Source organism: Gossypium arboreum, chromosome 1 (genome assembly GCF_025698485.1).
Source record: "Gossypium arboreum isolate Shixiya-1 chromosome 1, ASM2569848v2, whole genome shotgun sequence".
In the NCBI taxonomy this organism is placed as follows: domain Eukaryota; kingdom Viridiplantae; phylum Streptophyta; class Magnoliopsida; order Malvales; family Malvaceae; genus Gossypium; species Gossypium arboreum.
The window spans coordinates 86,485,867-86,496,621 of NC_069070.1; the positions used below are offsets into that span (position 1 = coordinate 86,485,867).

The window sequence follows — 10,755 nt, forward strand, 5'->3', positions numbered from 1 at the left end:
GATGAGGTTCGGCTAACATAGTTGAAAGGGATGTTGCCGATTTTTAGATTTAGGTTTTGGGAGTGGCTATAATGGGCATTAAGATGTAGAACTTAAGAAATGTAGTTATATGTGAATTTACATGATGTTACAAATAGATGTGAAAATATATGCTAGATTAGGAAAATTTGATTAAGTGTTCATGAGATGAAATTAGGTGGTTAAAAGATGTTATAGTTGACATTGTATATATATATACATACATTCGGCCATCCAATTGAGTATGAAGGTAGTGTTAAATCTAATTGTGATGCCCATTTGGAAGTGTATAATCAACTAAATGGGTAATTAGTGTGGATGGTTGCCGAATATACAAACATACATATGCATGTGTAATTGAATTATGAATGTTTAGCAAGATGGTTAAACTAGCTGATTTATTGATTAAGCTCAAGAAGTTAAAGGAGGAGAATCAAGCAAGGGAAAGACGAAGGTCATCGAGTAGCCGACTTGGAACTATTTTACCCAACACAAAGTAAGTCACTAAGCGCATATTTTGTATTGATTTAAATAGACATGATGTCTATGTAACTATGCCGAAAGGAATGATAAATCTATATACATGTATGTATGTGGTGATGAAAGTATCGAATGAAGAGAAAAGAGGTGAGATGTATTGAGTTGTTGATTTCGGCACTAACTGTGCGGGTATTGTGACAGCCCAAAATTGACCCTAGTCGGAATGTGGTTTCGGTACCACAAAACCGAGGCATAAAAATAATTTAAAATTTATTTTGATGCCTATAATATGTGTGCTCATGTGTGACATTTTGGTGATTGATTTAGTGTTATAAAGGTGAATTTCACTAGAAAGGACTTAGTAGTGAACTTTGAAAGTACGATAGGGAATTGTGTGATGACTAATTAAAGCATGCATGCAAAACAATGGACTTGCATGTCAAATTCCCCTTTTTATAGGTGGTGGCCGGCCATGGCAAGGAATTATGGGCAAAGAAAACATGTTATGACATGTTTTGTTAATGCATGATGTATTAAGTGATAAAATAATTAGATGTGGGAAGAGAAAAAAAAATGTGTGTGAGAGTGTAGCATTCCCCATTGCCGTGTAACTAAGAAAGAAAAACAAAAAAATTGTTCATCTTTTCCCTCCTTCCTTTGGCGAAATTCCTAAGAGGAAGAAGAGATTTTGCTTCATTTTCTTTGTTTAGAAGAGATCTAGAAGGAGATTTGGCTAAACTTGCATCAAGATTAAGGTATGTATGAGGTTGTGTCATGAGATTCATGCATGTTTTAGTTGCTAACTTGATGTTCATGTTAGCCATGGTTCAAATCCTTGTTATGCCATGGAAATGGTATTTGGCCAAGGTTGTTATTGGGTTAAAGCCATTGCATGCTAAATGTGAAGCTTGCTAATGATGCATGCAATGATGGATTGACTACTCTTGAAATTTCTTTGTAGCAATCTTAAGTAAGACATTGAGTTTTTTTTTGTTTAACCATGACCGAAGTTGAAAGGAGCATGATTGTGATGTATTCGGCCATGATGCATTCATGAGCATGGTTTATGCTTCTTGCATGTTAGTTAAAATTTGTGTTTTGGATGGTTATGGACACCTTGAAATTCGGCCTTGCACCTATATGTGTATATATGTTTGCACATGATATTTTGATTATGAAGAAAGTGAAAAATATGTTTGTTTAAAGAAGAAATTTGTTGAAGAATGTTGTGAAATTTACATGTACATTCGGCCTAGTACATGTATAGTGTGAAAAAAAAACCTTGAAATTATTTTTGATTTTGTGTATTTATGACCATGTATAATCGGCCACATGAGTAATTTGAGCACTTGATGTTATGTTAAAATTCTTGAGCTTAAATATATGAATGTATGTATATGTGGCCATATAATGGCGTTTTGGTTCAAAGGTTGAATGATAAATTATAATAAAGTGAGATGATATGAGATGCCGAATGTGATTGACTAGTAAACATTATTGATAGAAATATTGAATACTTCTACTTGTATTCGTTAAGCTCAAGAGCAAAAGGGAGCAAAATCCGATAAAGGGAAGGAAAAAGTGATCGAATAGCCGTTGAAGCCGTTCGACAACATCCGAGGTAAGTCCTCAAGAAATGACCCTACTCGAATTATGTGAAATGAAATATGGATGTGTAATGATTATTGATTTATGTGTGTATGAGTATTTGAATGATACCGGGCTAAGTCCCGGCGATTATGCTAGTGATATGTTTGTGTTTGAGCCTTAGTAACGAAAATGAAACATGGATGTGTAATGATTATTGATGTATGTGTGTGCATGAGCAATTGAATGATATCCGGCTAAGTCCCAAGACATTTATGCTAGTAATTATATCCGGTTAAGACCCGAAGGCAATTGTGCTAGCGACTACATTCGGGCTAAGACCCGAAGGCATTCGTGCAAGTTGTTAAATCCGGGCTAATACCCGAAGGCATTTGTGCAAGTCGTTCTATCCGGGCTAAGACCCGAAGGCATTTGTGCAAGTCGTTCTATTCGGGCTAAGACCCGAAGGCATTCGTGCATGTGGTTATATCCGGTTGTATTCCGAAGAAGCTTGGGTTGGAGGTGAGCGTTGGTTGCTGTAATAAATTTAATTAGTACGCTTGAAAAGCCCAAAGGATAAGGTATGTTTATATGTGCATTGGAAAAGTCGATATGTTTGAGTAACATTCGCTCAATCGACTAACGAGTTTTCAGCTATTGAATTGGTTGATATCTTGTGAAAGTATATAATGATGAAGTGTGAAGTAAGTATGATTATGTGAATGTGTATTAATGAAATGATTCATTTGGCTATGTGAATGTAATGCTTTAGTTAAAGCTGATTGTATTGCTTGAGACTTACTAAGCATAAAATGCTTTCCCGTTGCTTTGGCTCTCTGTCTTATAGATTTTGCTCGTTAGCGATCGGATTCGGGATCATTAAAGTCGAAGTCATCTACACTATCAAAGCCTCCATTTTGGTATAATTTTGGTTGAACTTTGAAATGGCATGTATAGGACTACCCTATTGTTGAAGGTCATGTACCTTTCGGTTTTGTGTAAACTTGGATAGCCATGCGAAAATGGCTTATATACGTTTTTGGTATGATACTATAATCGTTGTATGTTGATCATTATGGGGTATGGAATTGTTTTGAGAAGATTAGCCATTGGAATGGTTAATCATGATCACACTTTGTGCTATGTATGCAAAGAGGGCCAATTGAATCGTGGAAATCATGAAATAGGTAAAGGTTACCTTGAAAACAGATGCTGCAGCAGCAGTGGTGTGGTTTTGAAAAAAATCACCAAAATTTGTAGGAATGGTATTAAATAGTGAATAAGTTATGTAAATGAACCTTGATGAGTCTACTTTCATATGGAAGAAACGAAAAGGTCATAGGAGTTACTTGTTAAGAGATATTAAAGTTATCGTGAGACAGGGCCAGAACGGTTTCTGGGTCCCCTGTCACGACTTTAAAAATTTACTATAAATTATCCAGAAAGAATTAGAAGTCATGCCTTATATGTGCAGATTCCATTTTGAGTCTAGTTTTATTAGAAATAAACGGCACCAGTATTAAAGCCCTTTACAGAGAGATATTCAAGTTGTAACGCGCGAAGGTCAGAGCAGTCGATCCCTGTAACATGGGTGAATTTAACTAATAAACTGTACCGATTGGCCCAACCAAAAATTCTAGAAATAAATCCATGGAAGGATATATGAGTCTAAATTCAGGGAAAATTTACGGAATCAGTTTCCGAGTTTTGAAACTCAAGATATGATTTTTAAGGCGACAGTTACGCAGTTTTCCAGCCTGTCTGGAAATGCCAAATTGGTCGGTGCTTTAAGAGGACTTGGCTCGTTAACCCCTCGCGTCCGACACCGGCGATGGTCTCGGGTTCGGGGTGTTACAGGTATAAACATTTATGATCATGAAATTGGCACTAAGTGTGCGGGTTTAAAATTTGTACAGCACTAAGTGTGCGAGTTTGATTGTATAGCACTAAGTGTGCGAGTTGATTATATAGCACTAAGTGTGCGGACTCACTATATGTTTTGAAATCACTATTGACACTGAGTGTGTGACATTATTGAGTTGATCACGGACAGCGGATTGGGTAAGTACCTTGCGCTCATGGCTAATAGGCACTGTGTTTATATTTGGAGTTGAGTTCGGTAAGTTTTGAACCTATGTGACAATTTTAATTGAAGCCACGTACATAAGACTTATCGTGGAATAAGTGAGAGGTCATTTAGTTGTATGATTATAACGAGAACAAAATGATGTATAAAATGCCTCTAATATCCTATTGATTAGTATATGGAATGTGAATGTGTAACTTGGTATGAGATTGAACCGAAGGTCTAAGGAACTATGGTATAGTTCGGTTTGGATGGAGTAATTAACCTCGTTCCATTTTGTTTCCTCTTGTAATAATGTTATTAATGGATGATAGTGCATTGCTTATGACTTCTGAGTTATATACTCATTCGGTGTTTGCTTGTCACTTATTTTAGGTTCCTTGGACTCGACTTTTGTGCATTCGAACCGTCATCGAAGTCATCACACCGCTAACAACTTTTGGTATTTTCTTCGTAGTTGGTCTAGGAGTACATTTCGGCATGTATAGGCTGTTATGCTTTGTTGAAATTTGGTATGTAAACTTTTAGCCATGCGAAAATGGCGTAAATGTTCGGTTGGAATTTGTTTTGTGATGTTTGGGCACAAATCATGGTTATAATTTGGGACATGCATGATGAATTATTAGTTAAATTAAGGAAAGTCATGAAATAGGCTGGTTTGTTTTAGTAATAGATGTTGACAGCAGCAGTGGTGTGGATGTGAAAATTACTAAAAATAGCAGGAGTGGAATTAAATAGTGAATAAATTATGTAAATGAGCCTTGATGAATCTACTTTCATATGGAAGAAACAAAACGGTCATATGAGTTGTATATTGAGAGATATTTAAGTATTCGTGAAACAGAGCCAGAACGGTTTCTGGATTCCTGTTCCAACTTTGGAAATTCATTATAAATTAACCAGAGATAATTAGGAGTCATACCATATATGTATAGATTCCTCTTTGAGTCTAGTCTCTATAGAAATAAACTGCATCAGTATTGAAGCCCTGCACAGGGAGATATTCAAGTCGTAACGCACGAAGGTCAGTGTAGTCAACCCCTGTAACATGGGAGACTTTAACTAATAAACTGTACTAATTGGCTCAACCAAAAATTCTAGAAAAAAAATCTGTAGATGGACATATGAGTCTAGTTTCAGGGAAAAATTACAAAACTGATTTTTGAGCTTTGAAACTCCAGATATGATTTTTAACGCGACAGTGATGCAGTAACCAGCTTGTCTGGAAAAATTTTTTTTATGGACTGTGAAAACAATTAAGTTAAGTCTGTGTGCACCTTGTATTCGACTCCGATAACGGACTCGGGTACGGGGTGTTACAGGTAATTCATGCCTATGAGAATGATTTGTGATGACCTTGTGATTATAGGTCTATACTTATGATGTATATATATGTATCTTTACCAATGTGGTGAAAATGAATTAATAAGGTGTGATAAACTTAGTATCATTAATTTACACTAAAATAGTTTTGGATAATAGCCGTAGTCCAACTTTAAAAATTCACCAAAAATTCTAGAAATTGAGTTAAAGGCTGAATAAAATATGAAATTAAAGCTTAATGAGTCTAGTTTCACATAGAAGAAACAATGTAAGCAAAAGAGTTTCATATTATGAAATACTTAAATTGTTGTGAGTTAGAGTCAGAATGATTTTGAAATCCCCATCTGATTTGGGAAAATCATTAAAAATTTTAAAAAATAATTATAGGTTAAAATTTATATTATTAGAATCCTTAATGAGTCATTTTCAAAATAAACAAACAGGAACATCATTCAATCCTGTGTAAGGAGATAATTAATTTTTAGTAAAGAAATGTTGAAGTTTTCAAACAGCAGAACAAGGGTGACTTTGAAGATTAAAATCTACTAATTGGATAAACCAAAAATTCTGAAAATTTTATGGTAAGAATATATGTGAGTTTAGTTTTTGGGAAAATTAACGGATCTTAATTTGGAGTTCTATAACTCCAGACATAAATAATTTAGTGACTGTGACTCGAGAAAACAACTTGACCTAAACATAATAAAAAAGAGAGGCAATTATGATAGTATTACCTTGAGATCATGTTGAAAGAATCGGTGGAAGCATATTGATAAATTGCTTGTTATTTTCATATGGACATACTAAGCGTGAAGCTTACTCCCTTCTTTCCATTTCTTTTACCTTGCCAGGTTAGCTTAGGGTTGGAGATCGTTAGAGGAGCATCACACTATCAAGTCACTACCTTTGGAATAATAAAGCATATAATAAAAATTTAAAGTGAATGACATGTATAGGGATCTAGTTTATTGACATGTGTTATTATGCTTTGGCCAAATGTATTGGCTTGTATTGAGTTATATGTATATAGCCATGAAATGTGGCTCATATTGATTATGGCTTGTAAACCTAGCTATTCTTATCATGTCTAATGTTTATGATGTGATTATGTTTGTTTGTCATGCATGGTTGGTAATATGACATGCGTGTTGGATGTATGATCTATGACCAATTGAGGTGGCTATATAGCCATGTAATAATTGCATGTTATAAAAACAATGTGATAATGGTTGAACATGAGTCCTTGATGGATAAGTTGGTAACGATAGTATAATGATACAAGTGATCATCAAAATGACAAGTCTTATGAATGTGAATTAAGGAATCTAGACTTATGTAAGAGGACATGTTAATGTTATGGATATCTCTAAATAAAGAGTGTTTAATCACTAAAATGATGCCATGATTTGTGGTTTTAATATGTATCAGGTTGTAAGGGTTTATGGGTAACATGAAGGCTTGGAAAATAGCCTAAGTGTTGATTACATAGGCTGAGACACGGTCGTGTGTCTCAATCGTGTGAGGGCATGGCCTAGAGACACGGCGTGTGGCCTGCCGTGTGGTTCGATTTGCATGCTTGACGTCATAAATAGAGAGTTACACGGCTGCGGACACGGGCATGTCCTTATGTCCACACGGGCGTGTGATCCTGTTTTATGGAAAGAAATTTTCTAAGTTTTCCCAAAACTTTCTAAGTTTCTCGGTTTAGTCTCTAACTACTTTCAATGCATGTTTAGGGCTTCGTAGGCCTGTGTATGAGACATTATGCATGTGCATGAAAAGTTTGAATTAAAAGAAATTTTGTAGCCCGGTTTTTGCATGTTTGTGAATAATTAAGTCCGGTAATGCCTCGTACCCTATTCCGATGTCAGGCACGGGTAAAGGTTGTTACATTTAGTAGTATCAGAGCTATGGTTTAGTCGATTCTCTGACTAACCTAGCACGTATGAGAGTTTAGCTATACATGCCACAAATTTGTGATAATGTGATGTCTCCCGACGCGAATGAGAACTATCTTGTTTAGATAAAGGTACTCTCCAATCGAGCTACACCCGATCACGTAGATAATAATATTAAAGTATTCAAATAAAGTGCAGTTATGAGGAGTTGAAACTTGGAAAGTTACAAATAAGAATTCGTGAAATGTATATGTACATATTTGTGATATGAGAAACATGAAATAGAATGTGTACATGGCATAATGAGCTTATCTATGATTGATTGATAATCCCATGGTGTACATGATTGATTTGTTCGAGTGAATGCATGTGTTTAGATAACTTACTAAAAATACAGGTAGAAAGAATGTTCAAGTATAATTATTTGAATGATTACGATTGGCGAGCTCGTATAACTTAAGTAAATGTGTTAAATTGTTCGGATAGATTTATATGATTATAATGACATGCATATGATGATGTGCGAAATCAAAGTTTCGATTGTAATGTATATTCATCCATGTTTGTTGGTCCTCATATGATATGATGTGCTTGATATGTTTAATTAAGTGAATGTGACGAGAAAAATTATTTAGAATTCATAAAGTGCATGTATAAGTGTACTTGTCTAAATGAGATAAATGAGAAGTTGGCGTAAAACAAATATGAATTTCGGTTTGTCTGAAATGAATGATATGTTTTTGATGATATTGCTATGATGATGAAAGTTGAGTCACATGTATATGTATATGAGAGTCGAGTCAGAAGCCCTTCGACCTCACCCCCTTACCAGAGTGGTGTTTTATAATGGAATTTCATGAGACTTGCACTGAATAAACTCACAAGTATGAAACCAAAGAGTTCAGTGGAGGAATAACTATAAACATGATTAAAGATTGAGAATGAGTTGATAAGTACGCCAAAGCTAGAGAGTATTAGTTTGACATAAAGATTATTTGTGTATCGCACTGTCATAGTTAGAGAAGAAATTTATTTTGGTAAATCAAATTACTCAGGTACGAGATCGAAAAAATGTAAGGATTAAGATATTCTTAGAACTGATCTTCTTTAGTGACAATAATAATATGGGATTTGTGGTGACAAAAATAGTTGGAGAAATAATATTTGAAATATAAGATGTCTGAGTATGGAAATTACATTGAACAAATGATGACTGCCTCTTTTGATATATTTTAAAAGATCATTGTTCTCAAAAGTGTAATAATAGCTATCTATCTTTTGATGAAATTATTGTTATATGAGAATGCTATCTGATCTAAATGTCAGATGAAGACGTTGTCAGCCTGACCGGTTTATAACCTTTTTGCTCTACTTCCCTCTGGTATTCTGTTATATTCTGTCCGATGGGAACTTATGAGAAAATGCATATGATGCTATGATTCTGTTTCTCTTAATTGTCGTATTTGATTCCAGTGGGATTAAATGATACTTTCTTTTAGACTTTTTCCCTCTGAGGAATTATCGAGGTCTTTCATATTTTCTTAAGAGTTTGTTTTTGGTCTTCCGATATAGTCTCGTATCTTGGGATTTCTCTATCATGGATTTCTTTACTTGGTTTTCTTGTTAACTTTATTCCATAATCTATCAATCATGACTCATGTTCAAAGTGTGTTCTTTAGCTTGCGATAATCATGTTAAGTGTGACTATGCTCCTGATTTGATCATAGTAATGTGGTGATTTTAGTATTTGGATTTCTTTAATTTCCATGTAAGGATTTGACATCAGAAAAGTCATAAGTGGTGAAATTTCGAATTTCAATTGGTATGAAAGATCTCTTTTCTCAAGTAAGTTAATCAAAACTAATGTCTTCAATTGAGATATATTGGCTATTTGAGCTAATGCAAGTGAAATGGTCTTTGATTAGCATGATGAGTGAATTTCGAATGATTGTATGATAAAATTTCCATCTTATGAAAGTCGAATGGCTTATTCTATGATTAGCAAAACTTAGGCAGATGAGAATATTATTAACCGAAGCATTTGAATTGGTCTAGTTTGCACTTGGGCAGAGACTTCTTAATTTTCAGTGATGAACTGTTGTATGAATTGTGATGTGTTTTAAGACAATAATATAATGTGATGTAGTTTATTACTAGATGTTCAACGAGAGCTGCGAATCATGCCGGGATGTACTGAATCACCGCTCATTAGATTAATGAAGTTTCGTGTCTATATGATTGTTGTATTTCTTAGAATACTAGTCTCCACTAATCGGATTGAGATCCAAGTTATATATTGTGATTTCTTGGGAAAGCTAAAGGAGGCTTTGAAATTTAAAGGTAACTGAGAGTTTATTTGGTAATCAATTGGACTGTGTGAAATTATAGAGAGTGTAAGGCCAAGATGAACTGACTAGTTTTATTATTCGAATTCAAAAAGATTCAAGTATGTGTATATATGTGACATGATTACATAGATCGGATCATTGTGTATATGAACTCCTAGATGGAGGTTGAAATTTAGCCAATGTGGGGTACAGCAAATAAACCGCTTATGACACTGATATGAGAAAGTAAAGAGATAAGTATTAGAGGCATAGTCGAATGAAAGTTCTTTAGCGATGATTATGGGAAAGAGAAGTTTATGTGAATACCAAAACCACTTTTTCGGTAAGATTTTCAGGGATGAAAATCCCTAAAGGGGAGATTTGTAACAGCCTGATTTTGGGACTAGTCAGAACAGTAGTTTCAGAACCACTCTTCCCGGGCTGGAGAATTTTTTTTATTATTATTTTGGTGTTATAGCATGTTTTTATAAGAGCATAAAAAATTTGATGAATTGATTTTAGCGTTTGGGAGCTTAATTTCGAAACAGGACTAAATCGCATAAAGGGAAAATATTTTATTTTACTTGATAGATATACCAAATTCCTAGAGAACTATAATTGGGGGTGTTTAAAGTGCAAATAGACCTTTAATAGGTTCTTGGCCAGCCATAGGGGACAAGAATTGACAAATTTGACAAAGTTAGGTGAGTTGGTGACTTAATTTGACTAAAAATAAAATAAGGAAAAAGAAGACTAAGTGGTCATCTTCTTCACCATCGAAAATATTAGCAAACTTGGGGTTTTAGAAGTTGAAAATTTCAGCCACTCTTCACCCTTGCAAGTAAGTGACTTTGATAGTCATTTTTGTTAATTTTTGTGTTTTTGGAACCCTTATAGCTTAAACTAGCTAATTAGGGGACTATTTTGCAAAATGGTTGAATGTCTAGGTTTTTTCCATGTGAATACTCATATTGTTTACTGAATTTTTATGGAAGAAAATGAGTTATGGTTGTGTAATAAACAACTTTTGTGAAAG

At 34.5% G+C, this 10,755-nt stretch overlaps 1 long non-coding RNA gene across 1 annotated transcript; it reads left to right on the forward strand.

Annotated features, from left to right (window-relative positions):
* The first annotated feature begins 2,050 nt into the window (after nucleotides 1-2,050).
* LOC128282548 (uncharacterized) lies at nucleotides 2,051-3,216 on the forward strand. Its single transcript, XR_008272863.1, has 2 exons — nucleotides 2,051-2,119; nucleotides 2,933-3,216. It is a non-coding gene; the product is annotated as an uncharacterized LOC128282548 (long non-coding RNA).
* Nucleotides 3,217-10,755: the final 7,539 nt, after the last annotated feature.